This window comes from Symphalangus syndactylus, chromosome 2 (assembly GCF_028878055.3).
Source record: "Symphalangus syndactylus isolate Jambi chromosome 2, NHGRI_mSymSyn1-v2.1_pri, whole genome shotgun sequence".
NCBI lineage: Eukaryota > Metazoa > Chordata > Mammalia > Primates > Hylobatidae > Symphalangus > Symphalangus syndactylus.
The window spans coordinates 74,443,695-74,459,599 of NC_072424.2; the positions used below are offsets into that span (position 1 = coordinate 74,443,695).

Here is a 15,905-nt window from a genome sequence, read left to right on the forward strand (position 1 = left end):
GCAAAGGGCACATGGACATGCTGTTCCTTGAAGGATTTCAGGTGCTGTCACTTGAAACGTGTGTATACAACTCATGAGCCAAAACTTCATCCCAGCCTGGAGGATGGAGAAGTATTGCTTGCACTGGCCAGCCATGTGCCAAAGCCTCCTGTTGGACAAGAGGAGACAGCTTCTTGGCGACCTCTGGAAGTCTCTGCTACATAGGTATATACTTCTCTATCTAGATTTATCAATACTTCAGACTTTATCTTTAAATTTCCATATATGACACACGTGTATTTAACTTCTATACTCTCACCTCCTCTCTCTTATTTCTTAAATATAGTTAAAAGCTACTTTTAGTTGAATCCATATAATCTGTTTCATAAAATATAACTCGCTGCAAAGAAAAAGTTATCACAACATTATTATTATTTTCTTTTTTTCCTTACTGTGAAAATATTTTATTTAGTCATTTTTGTTTACAACTGAAACTCTGGGAATTCAAAATTAACATCCTTGCCCGTGAGCTTCTTATAGACACCAGAAAAAAATTTTAACTTTGTGTTCCACATTGTTCTGTTGTGCTTTGTCTAAATGAACTTTTACGAGCAGGCCACCATCCAGTTTCATGCGGATTCTCTTGTCCACAATTTCGCTTGGGAAGACCAAGTCCTCAAGGACTGCATCCTGCAGAGCTGTCAGGGCACGGCTCCTGGGATGCTTTTGCTTATTTTTCATACAGCTTTTTCGAGTTGGCATAGGCAGAATTCTCCTCTGAGTGATAAAGACAACATGCTTCCCACTGAACTTTTTCTCCAATTCGCCACTAGCTGGACTTGGATTTTCTGGAAAGATTTCAGTTGAAGAGCGGGAACAAAGATTATGATAGCTTTCCGACCACTACCAACTTTAGTTTCCTTGGCTGCCATAATATTCAGCTCCCTGAGCTGAACTTTGAGGTCTGAGCTCATCTCCAGCTCCAGAAGAGCCTGGGAGATGCCAGACTTGAACTCGTCCGGCTTCTCGTCATTGGGCTTCACGATCTTGGTGCTGGAACTGAACATGGCCTTTTCCTTGCTGAGCGCCAGCTTAGGAAGAGGATCAATATATTATTTTTTATAGAGCTTTTTGTTCACTATTGTGTCAACTTTTTAAAAATTCTTATTTTTTTGCTTGCCTAATTTTCATTTAAATGTTGTTAATACTTTCCTTCATCTCTAAGTTACCACCGACAATTTCATCCATTCTGTTGGATCTACTTTTTTCTGGATGGAGCTCTGCATCATGGGGGCCTTCATTCTCCTGCTCTGAACAAGGATAGTTGCTCTCTAGGCCCTCTGAATGGTTTTCAGCCAGGCACTTCTTTCGCTATTCTCCTTTGTTAGAGACATGGTTCTCTAGATTCTATGTTTGCCTCTTTGTTTTTCTTTTTTAAATCTTGGTCACTAGAGACTGTCAAAAATTGCCAATACCAACTATGTTTCAAGTTGTTATGGTGGGATATTGGGAAACGTTATCAATTAGCAATAATCGCACCTGGAATAAACCTCACTGGCTACCATACTCCCACTGTGCAAAGCTTATGCTTTCCTCTTACTTGATTTATTCCCGTATTTTGCTGGAACACATCCTCCATTAATCGCTTAACAAAGGTTGCATGAGGAGGTCTTCATCTGTTCTTTTCATTGTTAGGTATCAAGTTCTCAGTAAGATACATAAAGATAGATAGATGATAGATGATAGACCAATAGACAGACAGAGGGTGGCTGGATGGATAGAAGATAGATAGATAGATAGATAGATAGATAGATAGATAGATAGATAGATAGATAGAGTGAGCTTTTCCTCAGAATTTTGAAAACCATCTTCTACTCTTTCATTGTTCCTAGACTTTCTCTGAGATGTCCGGTGCTATTCTGATTCCTAGTCCTTTACATGTGTCTTTTTTTCTTAACACTCAGAAGGTATTTATATCTGTGTTCTGAAATTTTCTTTATGTCTGTGCTCTGCAGTTTCACTATGAAGTATCCTCGTGTGGGTTGTTTCCATTCTTGGCACTGGCAACTTGGTAAGGCTTCTACATCTGGATATTAATATACTTCAATTCTAAAATATTTTACTGTATTTCATTTTTATCATTTCCTTTCTTCCATTTTCATTATTTTTTCTTTCTTTTTGGAGCTTAGTCGGATGTGGAACTTCCTATATTTATCTTCCAAGTATCTTCTTTTTTCTAGTATTTTCCACCTCTGTTTTATTTATTCATTTTTTCTTTTTTGAGACAGAGTCTCACTCTGTTGCCAGGCTGGCATGCAGTGGCATGATCTCAGTTCACTGCAACCTCTGCCTCCCAGGTTCAAGTGATTCTCCTGCCTCAGCCTCCCAAGTAGCTGGGACTGCAGGCACATGCCACCACACCTGGATAATTTTTTGTATTTTTAGTAGAATCGGGGTTTCACTGTGTTAGCCAGGATGGTCTTGATCTCTTGACCTCATGATCCACCCGCCTCGGCCTCCCAAAGTGCTGGGATTACAAGTGTGGGCCACAGTGCCCAGCCTTCTACCTCTGTTTTTTGTTTTTTAATTGAGACAGTCTCTCTCTTTCACCCAGGCTGGAGTACAGTGGTGTGATCTCAGCTCACTGCAACCTCCACCTCCACCTCCATGATTCTCATGCCTCAGCCTCCTGAGTAGCTGGGACTGCAGGTGTGCACCACCACACCCAACTAATTTTTTTTTTTTTTTTTTTTAAGTAGAGATGGGGTTTTGTCATGTTGGCCAGGCTAATCTCAAACTCCTGACCTCAGGTGACCCACCCGCCTTAGCCTCCCAAAGTGCTAGGATTACAGGTGTGAGCCACCATGCCTGGCCTCCACCTCTGTTTTTATTGTATTTTGAGAAATGTTCTTGACTTTATGTTCCAAACCTTCTTTTTTATAATTCTAGCCACCTGATTTTTTAACTTACCTGTATGTTAATTTTTAAAGTTGTTTTCTGGGACTTTTTAATAGTTACAACCTGTTCTCACAAACCTTAAAGTTTTAGTTGGAGCTGTGAAATTTTTATTTGGGGGAGGTTAATTCTGATTTATGTACTGTTTTGCTCTGGGCATTTTCTCTGTATGTTTATTTTATTTGTTTGTCTTTAGCTTTACTTTTATGCCAAGAGATCTTTGGTTTGAGTACATATTAAAAATGAAAGCTTAAAAAGCTAACAGGCAGCTTTCTAATACGGATGAAGTATGTCAATTCACATGTTTCACTTTGGATTGACCCGGTGGGAGCTACATTTTCACTGGTGATTTCTAAACATCAATATGTGAAGAACTTTTCCCTGAAGCCATTCTATTTTCCAGAAGAGTTCTCCAGTCTCCTGACTGGAATATGTGCAACGAAGGCTGGATGGGAACAAAGGAATAGAGATCAACCATCCTTGAGTGCAGCTCTTCAATCAATATTCCTAAATTTTCCCTTAATCTCAAGTATTCACTATTTAATTACTATAGAAAAAGAACCTACAATCTTTTGTCTGAAAGCTACAAATCTAGCTATTGGTTTAACTAGTTATTGGATAGAAATAAGAGCTGAGATTCCAGTTCCGTATTCAGATGTGTAAGCCATTCCTTTGTTTGTACTGTTTTTAGTTCTGGACTTTACTTCCCATATTCTGAAATATATACCATCCTGACCCTTTGTGCATTTGGGGGGACCAAAAAAAAAGCCCTTCTTCTTCTGTATAAGCTTCTACTCTGATAAGTACATAGTTTTTATCCTATCCAGAACTCATACTTAACTGACATTCACCAGGTTAGCCATGACAGTTCATGAAACAGAAATACTATTGTCCTTCTTGGTTATTAGCTACCTCTCCAGAATCCCTCGCACACCACTCCCCCGCCCACCACATCTTCTCCCTGAGAAACCCCCTTTTCACATGCACCCACACGACTCTTCACAGGAAGCAGATGGTGCACAGAAAATGGGAGCATTGAAGGATTTAATGAAGAGACCATTTACAGCAGCATGAAGAGGGTTAAGGGAAACCAACAAACAAGGGATGGGACAAGACACCAGAATCATCAAGATTAGAAAGCTATTACCTCCTCTAAGCCTGAAGAGGCAAGAAAGGAAACTGCTGGTGCAGCCAAGCAGAGCTACAGCTATAGAATGGATTACCCTACAAAAACTGTGGTCCTAGGTAGAGGATAGCAGGCACACAAATCCATGGCTCAGCAGGGAAAGAACCAAAAGAATAATGATCCTGATATCCCTGATGCCTCCTTTAGCTGAACCACCAGCCAGTCAAAATGCAAGGGAGTCCTCTCAGCTCTAAAATTTAGTGGAGAGTACATCTAGATAAGCCAAGGGGTGACACAGACTGTGCAGCACACAACTGGCTCAGCAGAGGGTCTCCAGGAAACTCTTCTGCACGACAACAGGCAGTTCTTTCTGATTGCTTGGGCCCTGCATCGTACTTATTTTTAAATATTTTAAATAACATTTCTGCTTCTATGAACTTCCTAAATTCACAAAGTATAACAATCTTTCAGCTATTAACATCCCCTCTCTCATTCCCTTTTTCTCTGTGGATTTACACCGACTGTACATGCGAGTCGGAGGAAAGGGGAAATGATTTATTTCATTTTAATGGAGTCTCAGGAGGCAGGAGCAATAATTGCCTGTGAACAACCTGGCATCTTATCCAATCAAAACACTACTGTTTCCCTTGATTCAACTGCTTCATCTGTTTGTAGATCTTTATAAATGCTATGCCATCTCACACCACCAAGGCATTTTTCATCTAACTAGAATAACCCTCATTTACCTAGATAACTCCAAATCTTCCTATAGGTCAGCTCAAAAATCACCTCCCCTAGGGAGCCCTGCCTGGCCCTTCCCCAATCCATCCTAAGTGCCCTCCTGTGTGCTTTTATAGCACTGTGTGCTTATCACTATTGCGACACTTTTCCCATTTTGCTGCAATTGTCTATGTCTACTCTTCAATGAACTATTAGCAGAAATAGCATATCTATGTTCAGTGGTTCTCAATCTTATCAGACCAAGCCCTCCTATTTATAAGTATATTTAGTCCTTTTACTCTCCTAAAATGAAATCCATAGTTAATATATCCTACATAAAAACATGCTCAAAATATTAACAGGCCTGATGGCTTTTGCAGTAAGAGTGTAGCACAGATTCCTGACATTCACCTTCTTGGGCCAGAATCCAGGGCTGCATCTCTGAGGCCAACTGCAGTACCCAGAGAAGATCAAGCACATTCCGCCCTGGCTTCAGAAGGAGGACTCACCAACACCCTGTGCATGTTCAGCATGCAGTGCCTTCAACAGAAGAGTTTTCTTTGCTGGCAGCCAAACATGTATCCTGCAGAGGTGTTTGGAGGAGTTACTGTGGTACTATGTTATATATACAATTTATCCACAGATGCTAAGTAATTGTCTCCAAGGGAGTAAAAATCTGGAATGCCAATGGATCTCAAAATCTTTTTGGGCAGTCTCGGATTCTCCACCAGGCGATGCATATTTGGAACCAGCTTATGGAAGACATCAGTGGAGACATTGGAGACAGAATGCAAAGGAACTAATCCTGATTATTCGGGTTAAGTAGACCAACTGCCAAAAGTTATTGACACAATGAAAACCAACCACAATGACAAAAGAATCATCAAGTGTGCTTAGAACTCAAAAAAATCTCCCTTTGATTGCTCCGGTGTCATGTCAGTTGCCAGTTTAACGGTGGGTAGTGAACTTTACCAGGGGTCAGGACACGTGGGGCCCTGGTGCTTTTTAGCATCACATGATCCCATACGTCACAGACCTGAAGCCAAGTGACTGTACATATTTTGGAAGATGCTCATATACACCTAAATCTCATTGAACCACTGAAAATTAATTAGACATTTCTACAAGTTCAGAACTTTCAAAAAGTTAAGATAATTAGTGATGTTAAAGCTGAAGATATTCAGATTAAAGGTCATAGCATTCATCTAACTATTAAAATTAGAAATGTTTGTCTGAAATGCCTTTGCATATTTTCAGGGTTTGATCAGTCTTTTGGAGATGGTCTGACTGCCCCAGTGAGTTTTTTATTTGCGCTTCAAATGAAAAAAGAACTAGGTCAAAATCCCATTAGTATCCTATCAGTTACTATGCATCATTAAGAACAGCTTCCACTGTGGATAATTCTTTTATTAAAAAAGGCTCACCTTTTCAGAAAAACAATACCATTAATGTGATTAAGAATGTATAAAAATTCTAGCAGTATGGAAAAGATAAGAAGATTGAAAGTTTATATACCCTTAAAAAATGCATGCATTTCAAACCTACATCTGTATGAAGAAGGTGAGTGAATTTCAAGTGTTGTATAAACAATATCACTATAGCAGTATTTAAATACTATCAACCACAATATACAATGTGTCTATAGTCTTTTGAAATGTTTTATATATTTCTATAAATATTATAAATCATCATTCTGTTCTCAAATAAATCAACAAAATGCCCTCAGTATAGTATCAGAGCAATAAGAAAATTATGTATAATAAATGAGACTAAATCATTGATGAAGACAAGTCTTCAATTAGTCAGATGTTTGCAACTATATGAAGAATCACATTGAATATAGTAACTCCTAATGCAGTTATAGGTATGTGACCTAACAGAATCAAATACTATATCACAAATAGCCTTTCCAGAAGGATGAATAACCTCGGTAAGTTCTGAACAAAGCAAAGGGTAATCTTATTGTGATTTACTTAGTATATTTGCATTCTTGAAAAAAATCAGCATATTTGAGTTAAATGGAGTTAGACTCTGGACTCAAATAACTACAAAAACAAATCTTTCATCTATTGTCTCTAGACACATTTTAATCTTTTTGAAATTAGAAAATTCATCTTATAGTCAATGGCTTCTTACAGTCTCTTTCAATCAGGTTGCAGCCAAGATGAAGAAACTTGATCAGTTGTTCATATTCGCATCACTTCAATTGAGTTATCTGCTTTGCAGGTATTACATGTGTTGAGTTTAATTGCTATATAAAATGTCATTTAAAGAGATTATATTATGAATCAGCATCAATACAAATAATTATTCACAAGCGTGGAAGCAGGAAAGTGGACATCATTTTGAAATTACAAAGTATTCGTCATTGGAAGAATAACTATCATTCAATATTTTTTCCCAGAGGAACCTCGAACTGCTAGAGCACATTTTTTTTTTTTTTTTGAGACGGAGTCTCGCTCTGTCACCCAGGCTGGAGTGCAGTGGCGCGATCTCGGCTCACTGCAAGCTCCATCTCCCGGGTTCACGCCATCCTCCTGCTTCAGCCTCCCGAGTAGCTGGAACTACAGGCACCCGCCATCACGACTGGCTAATTTTTTTTGTATTTTTAGTAGAGATGGGGTTTCACAGTGTTAGCCAGGATGGTCTCAATCTCCTGACCTTGTGATCCACCCGCCTTGGCCTCCCAAAGTGCTGGGATTACAGGCATGAGCCACCACACCTGGACAAGCACATTTTTTTGGTTAAAAAAAGAACACACCAGGAATAAATGTCTTACATTTTCATAATGAAATATATGCAAAAATTAACTATCATATGCCATTCACTGCAACAGAAGGCAGAAGAATTTGTAGATCCATCTGAGTAATGAAAAGGAGGAGAATTTGTAGGTTGCTCAGCGTAGTTAAAAGAAATTTCAGAAGAGCAAGAGCTGTTGAGACTGATGCGTGTGTTGTGCAGAACTATACTGAAGGAATTGTGTCATAGTATAATTTACAGTGTTCTTCCTTCTTAGTTATATATAAAATTATAGTACATCTTAAAATCAATGATATCTTATATTGAGTGAAATATGGCACTTAAACATCTTGCAAAATATTTCAAAATCCTGTGGAACTTGGAATAATTCTTCATTGTGAAGGACTATCCTACAAATTGTAAGATACCTAGAATGTTTGGCTCCTGGCCACCAAATATCATGATAGACAGAAAAAGGAAAATCAAATAAATTGCAAAACACAACTGAGGATGGGAGTGGGAGTTGAGTACTGCTTCTGTTAGAAATTACTATCCTAGAGCTTATCCCAGGAACTAGTACATAATAGGTGTTCAATAAGTACTTTTTGAAGGATGATTAATTAATTACTAAACTTTAAAATTTCCCAATAGGTTAAATATTGCTTGCTCAGTCACTGACCATTGTTTGAAAGTGGATCATTTGATTATTCATATTGTGGGCTTTAGTTCTCTAGCGTAAAATTTTTGCCCTCCATTTAATAGTGCATTGTTTTAGCAACTGAGATCAGGGTATGATTCATTTTATTATTCACTCACACACACATTCAACAAATACTGATTAACAGTTTACCATGAACCAGACATTGTACTAAATACTGTGAAAACAATGTAAAATAATGTACATATAGACTGTTCCCTTGCTTAGCTTACAATGTCAAAGGCAGGAAATTTATAAAGCAATAACAATAAAATGAGATAAGTACTCTGGAAGAGAGAAGGGGGTAGAAATAAGATTCACAGGCCGGGCGCGGTGCCTCACGCTTGTAATCCCAGCACTTTGGGAGGCCGAAGCGGGCGGATCACGAGGTCAGGAGATCGAGACCACGGTGAAACCCCGTCTCTACTAAAAATACAAAAAATTATCCGGGCGTGGTGGCAGGCGCCTGTAGTCCCAGCTACTCGGAGAGGCTGAGGCAGGAGAATGGCGTGAACCCGGGAGGCGGAGCTTGCAGTGAGCCGAGATTGCGCCACTGCACTCCAGCCTGGGCGACAGAGCGAGACTCTGTCTCAAAAAAAAAAAAAAGAAATAAGATTCACTTGAGTTTTAGTCATACTAATTCATTTTGCCAGTGGTAGATACATTTCTATTTGGGATGCAGATAGCACTGTAACTTCAGTGTCTCTGGAGGCTACTATAAAAATCCCATTTCTGTGAGTCTTTAGCTCAGTAGAGAAAATGATTGACAGCACGACTGTGGGTATGGCATTTTCGCTTTATATTGATAATAATGAGGGATACTTTAAATGACAAATATTGAAATGAGAATGTCTATTCAAGCTTTTAGCCCACATTTATTTTCTCAAAACTCTACAATTTCAGTCTCAAAATGGGCCCAGTAGAAGTGCTCAGCAGTGTGCTTTGAAGAGCTGTCCAGCAAAATATGTCCTAAACATTCTTCAGACTGAACACAAAGTGACCAACTAGATGCAGTCCCAAAAATGCCTCTCCTACTGAGAGAGACAGAATTATCGAGTAAACCACCATAATTTGGGCAGATCTTCAGAGAGAAAATGCTGAGAGTGGATGGAGAAGTGATGCAGGAACCAAGGCGGAAGAGGGATGGAGCTGGGAATCCTGTGTAGGATACCTGAATGCCAGGGCTAGTTCCAGCTCCAATTGGCTTCTGAGAAAGGGGTGAGTGAGGGAACTGAGGGACAGCTGAATTTTGCCGCAGACCTCTGGAATCCTAGCTACAGGGGACTCTGTATGCCCATGGACATGGACTTCTAGTGGGGGATCTCCCTAGAGAGCGTGCAGAGACAGGCCATTTGACGGCATGGAGCCTGGGAGCTTTTGTACACTGGGCTCTCCAGCAGACAGCGAGGACAGAGGCCCATCCACCAGGGCTCGCCATTCTCCTCCAGGAGGTGCAGGCCCCAGCTGACCTCTAAGCCAGGAGAGGGGGGGCCAGCTTCACCACAGGACTGGGGGCATCTGCTCTGCAAGCTCTTCTGCCTGCCGTTCCCTCATAGGGTCTATGCCTAGCTTCCCTGCAGGAGTGGGCGCACAGTGCAGCCCCTGCAGCACACACTTAGTGAGTACTTTCCTGAGGACCCTGGAACACACTGGATCCCTCACCACTACCATAACCCAGACCCAAGCCAGCATCCCAGTGCCCCCAGGACTGTAGCAGGCAGCTCAAGAGTACAAGGCCAAGATCTGTGGCTGGCACTCAAGTGGAGAAGGAGCCCCCATCCTCAGAACGTTGAGAAGGGTGAGATGCATGGGTTTCTGGGACAGAGAGGGAACAGAGTGTGCCTTCCTCCTCAAGGCCATTTCAGAGACTATGTTCATATCTCCCTACCACAGCCTCTGGCCAAGGGGGCCCCACCACATGAAGCACCTAACAAAAAAATGTGGATACAGCACCAGCCATCAGAGGGGCTCCCCCAAGGCCCAAGAGTGGACTGGTGAGGGGGCTGTCTCTCTCCCCTGCCACCACAGAGCATGCCTGTCATACAAGGTAGGACAAAAAAGAGTCACATTACTGGGTATTAGCTTAGCTACTGGCCATTATTCTTAAGTGCCATCTACTGGATTCCAGCCCAACCTACACCACCAAAAGTTTATCCCACTAATATATACACCTGTAGAACCAAGGGCAAGAAATGACCCAAATATAAAGTCCCTTTACAGAGCCCTGGCCATCTAGAAGCATCCAGAAATGAAGCCAACTGAATATACTCAACTTAAACCGCAGTTAAAGGAACACCAATTTTCTCAGATAAGAAAGAATCAGCATAAGAAATTTCAGACAATCTAAAAAGCCAGAGTGTCCCCTTACCTCCAAATGAGTCCACTAGCTCCCCAGCAATGGTTCTTAACCATTCTAAAATGGCTGAAATGACAGGCATAAAATTCAAATGCCGGATGGCAAGGAAAGTCATCAAGATTCAGGAGAAAGTTGAAACCAATCAAAAGAATCCACAGAATCCAGTAAGATGATCCAAGAGCTGAAAGACAGAATAGCCATCATTTTTTATTTATTTATTTTTGAGACACGGTCTCACTCTGTCACCCAGGCTGGAGTGTGGTCACACAATCAGGGCTCACTGCATCCTCAACCTGCCAGGCTCAGGTACACGTGACCGCACCCGGTTGATTTTTTGTTATTTTTTTGTAGAGAAAGGATTTTGCCATGTTATTCAGGCTACAAAATAACAATCTTAATAAAGAACCAAACTGAACTTCCAGAGCTGAAAAACTCACTATAATAATCTCATAATACAATTGGAAGTATTAACAACAGAATAGACCATACTAAAGAAAGAATCTAGAGCTTGAAGACTGGTTCTTTGAGTCAACTCAGTCAGACAAAAATAATGAGAAAGGAATTAAGAAGAATGAACAAAACCTCTGAGAAATATAAGATTATGTAAGGAGACCAAATCTATGACTCACTAGCATTCCTGAGCGAGAAGGAGAGAGAATAAGCAACTTGGAAAATATACTTGAGGATACAGTTTGTGAAAATTTCCCTCATGTCACTAAGAGATTGACAGGCAAATCCAAGAAATACAGAGAACCCCAGCTAGATATTATACAAGAGGACCAATCCCCAAGGCGCATAGTCATCAGATTCACTGAAGTCACCACAGAAGAAAAAATCTTAAAGGCAGCTAGAGAGAAAGGTCAAGCTATGTACAGGTAGCCCCATTAGGCTAGTACTAGACCTCTCAGCAGAAACCTTACAAGCCAAAAGATATTGGGGGCCTATTTTCAGTGTCCTTAGAGAAAAGAAATTCCAACCAAGAATTTCATATCCTGCCAAACTAAGCTTCGTAAGTGAAAGAGAAATGAAATCCTTCCCAAATAAGCAAATGCTGAGGGAATATGTTTCAACTAGACCAGCCTTATAAGAGGTTCTGAAGGGAGTGCTAAACATGAAACCAAAAGAACACCTGCTATCACAAAAATACACTTATGCACATAGCCAACAGGCACTATAAATCAACTAGACAATCAAGTCTACATAACAGCCAGTTAACAACACGGTGACAGGATCAAAATCACACATATCAATAGTAACCTTGAATGTAAATTGGCTAAACATCCCATTTAAAAGACGCAGAGTGGCAATCTTGGTAAACAGAAATGACTCAGCCATCTGTTGTTCAAGAGACTCATCTCACATGTAATGACACCCACATGCTCAAAATAAAAGGATAGAAAAAGGTTCACCATGCAAATGGAAAACAAAAGGGAGCAGCAGTCACTATTCTTATATCAGAAAAAAAAAAAAACAAGCTTTAAATCAATAAAAATTAAGAAGGACAATGAAGGGTATTACATAATTATAAAGGGTACAATCCAACGAGAAGCCTTAACTATCCTAAATATATATGCACCTAACAATTGACTACCCAGATTCATAAAACAAGTTCTTCTTGACCTACAAAAAAGGCCTAGCCAAAAATACAATAATAGTGGGAGACTTCAACCCATTGACAGCATCAGACAGATCATCAAGGCAGAAAACTAACAAAGAAATTCTGGATTTAAACTCAACATTTGACTAGCTGAACCTAATAGACATCTACAGAACACTCCACCCAACAACCACAGAATATACATTCTCATCTGCACACAGAATGTATTCTAAGATCAACCACCTGCTTGATCATAAAGAAAATCTCAGTAAATTAAAAAACTTGAAATCATAGCAAGCATATTTGTGGACCACAGTAAAATAAAAATAGAATTCAATATCAAGATTTCTCAAAACTACACAAATACATAGAAATTAAACAATTTGATTTTAAATAACTTGTGTGTGAGCATTGAATTTAAGTCAGAAATCAAAAAATTCTTTGAAATTAATGAAAATAGGGATACAACTTAACAAAATCCCTGGGATGCACCCAAAGCAATGTTAGGAGGAAAATTTATACCCCTCAAGACTTTCAGCAAGAAGTTAGAAAGATCTCAAATTAACTAACTTTGAGCCTAAACAAACTAGAAAAAAAAAAAAAAGAGAAAACCAACCCCAAAGCTAGCATAAGAAAATAAATAACTAAAATTAGAGAAAAACATAATGAAGTTAAGATGGAAAAATCCATACAAAAGATCTATGAGGGCAAGTATGGTGGCTCATGCCTGTAATCCCAGCACTTTGGGTGACTGAGGTGGGAGGATGGCTTAAAACCAGAAGTTTGAGACCAGCTTGGGCAACACAGCAAGACTCCAACACTATGAAAAGAAAAAAATAAATTTAAATTAAAAAGATCAATAAAGCCATAAATAGGTTCTTCAGAAATATAAACAGGACTGATAGACTGCTAGCTGGATTAACAAAGACAAAAAAGAGAGAGAGAAGATCCAAATAAGTACAATCAGAAATTAAAAAAATAACATTACAATTGACCCCTCAGAAATACAAAAGATCCTCAGAGAATACTATTCAACTTTTTGCACACAAATTAGAAAACCTAGAGAAAATGGATAAATTCCTGGAAACACACAGCCTTGTAAGAATGAATGAGGAAGAGATTGAAACTCTGAATAGACCAGTATCAAGCTCTGAAATTGAATCAGTAATAAAGAACCTACCAACCAAAAAAAGCCCTGGACCAGAAGGATTCACAGCCTAATTCTACCAGATTTACAAAGAATAACTGTTATCGATCCTACTCAATCTGTTCCCAAAAAATTGAGGAGAGACTCCTCCCTAACTGAAGCCAGCTTCAGCTAAATACCAAAATCTGACAGAGACACAACACAGAAAGAAAACTTCAGGAAAATATCCCTGAGGAACATAGATTAAAAATTACCTCAACAAAACACTAGCAAAGCAAATCCAGCAGCACATCAAAAAGTTAGTTCACCATGATCAAGTAAGCTTTATTCCTGGGATGCAAGGTTGGTTCAATATACACAAATCAATAAATGTGATTCACCACATAAATACAATTAAAAGCAAAAAGCATATAATCATCTCGATAGATGCAGAAAAAGCTTTCAGTAAAATCCAGTATCTCTTCGTGAAAAAAACTTTCAACAAACGAGGCATCGAAGGAACATACCTCAAAATAATAAGAGCTGTCTATGACAAACTCACAGCCAAAATCATATTGAAAAGGCAAAACCTAGAACCATTCCCCTTGAGAACTAGAACAAGGCAAGGATACCCACTTTCACCACTCCTATTCATCACAATACTGGAAGTCCTAGAGAGAACAATTAGACAAGAGAAAGAAATAAAAATTAACCAAATAGGAAAAGGAGAAGTCAAACTATCTCTCTTTGCTGATGATATTATTCTACACTTAGAAAACCCCAAAGACTCTGCCAAAAGGCTACCAGAACTGATAAACGATTTTAGCAAGGTTTCAGAATACAAACTCAATGTACAAAAATCAGTAGCATTTCTGTAGAATGATAAAATCCAGGCTGAGAGTCAAATCCAGAACACAGTCTCCTTTTTTTTCTTTTTTTTTGAGACGGAGTCTCGCTCTGTCGCCCGGGCTAGAGTGCAGTGACCTGATCTTGGCTCACTGCAAGCTCCACCTCCCAGGCTCACGCCATTCTCCTGCCTCAGCCTCCTGAGTATCGGGGACTACAGGAACCTGCCACCACGCCTGGCTAATTTTTTTGTATTTTTTAGTGGAGACAGGGTTTCACCGTGTTAGCTAGGATGGTCTTGATACCCTGACCTTGTGATCTGCCCACCTCGGCCTCCCAAAGTGCTGGGATTACAGGCATGAGCCACCGCACCCAGCCCAGAACACAGTCTCTTTTACAATAGCCACAAACAAAATGAAATACCTAGGAACACAGCTTACCAAGGAGGTGAAAGATCCATATAGGGAGAACTACAAAACACTACTGAAAAAAAGACATGTGACACAAATAAATGGGAAAAAATGCAATGCTCGTGGATTGGAAGAATAAATATCATTAAAATGGCCATACTGCCCAAAGCATTTCACAGACTCAATAATCTTCCTATCAAACTACCAATGAAATTCTTCACAGAATTAGAAAAAACTTTTAAAATTCATGTGGAACCAAAAAAGAGCTCAAATAGACAAGGTAATCCTAAGCAAAAAGAGCAAAGCTGGAGGCATCACATTACCCAACTTCAAACTATACTACAAAGCTACAGTAACCAAAAGAGCAAGGTACTATTACAAAAACAGACACAGACTAATGAAACAAAATAGAGAGCCCAGAAATAATGTCACACATCTACAACCATCTGATCTTCAACACAGTCAACAAAAGTAATGGGGAAAGGATTCCTCATTAAATAAATGGTGCTGCGATAGCTGCCTAGCCATATGAAGAAGAATGAAACTAGACCCTTACATTTCACCATGTACCAAAATTAAAGCAAGATAGATTAAATACTTAAATGTAAGACCTTGAACTATAAAAATCTTAGGTGAAAACATAGGAAATACTGCTCTTGACGTCGGTCTTGGCAAAGGATTTTTGGCCAATTCTCCAAAAGCAATTGCAACAACAAAAAAAAAATGCAGTTGACAAATGGTACCTAATTAAACTCAAGAACTGAAATTTGAGAAACTAGTTCATGAGAAACTAATTCATGAGAAATTTCAGTTCTTTAATTTAATTAGGTCCCATTTGCCAATTTCATTTTTATTTTGGAATTGCTTTTGGGGAATTAGTTCCTCAAATTTCAGTTCTTTAATTAGGTCCCATTTGTCAATTTCATTTTGTTGCAAAGGATCTAATTAAACTAAAGAACTGAAATTTAACATTTATTCTGCATGGCAAAATAAACCATCAATAGAATAAACAGACCACCTACAGAATGGGAGAAAATATTTACAAACTATGCAAAGGTCCAATAATATCCAGAACCTACAAGGAACTTAAATCAACAAGAAAAAAAAAATCACTAAAAAATGTGCAGAGAACATGAACAGACACTTCTCAGAGAAAACATACAATAGCCAACAAACATATTACAAAATGCTCATCATCACTAATCATCAGAGAAATGCAAATCAAAACCACCATGAGATACCATCTCATACCAGTCAAAATAGCTATATTAAAAAGTCAAAAAACAACCAATGCTTATACACTGTTGGTAGGAATGTAAATTAGGTCAACTGCTGTGAAAAGAAATTTGGAAGT

The 15,905-nt window shown here is 39.1% G+C and overlaps 1 non-coding gene and 1 pseudogene across 1 annotated transcript; both read right to left on the reverse strand.

Annotated features, from left to right (window-relative positions):
* Positions 1–444: 444 nt before the first annotated feature.
* Positions 445–1,051, reverse strand: LOC129471056 (small ribosomal subunit protein eS7-like; annotated as a pseudogene).
* A 373-nt stretch (positions 1,052–1,424) lies between these two features.
* Positions 1,425–1,563, reverse strand: LOC129477406 (U4 spliceosomal RNA). Its single transcript, XR_008655619.1, has one exon. It is a non-coding gene; the product is annotated as a U4 spliceosomal RNA (small nuclear RNA).
* Positions 1,564–15,905: the final 14,342 nt, after the last annotated feature.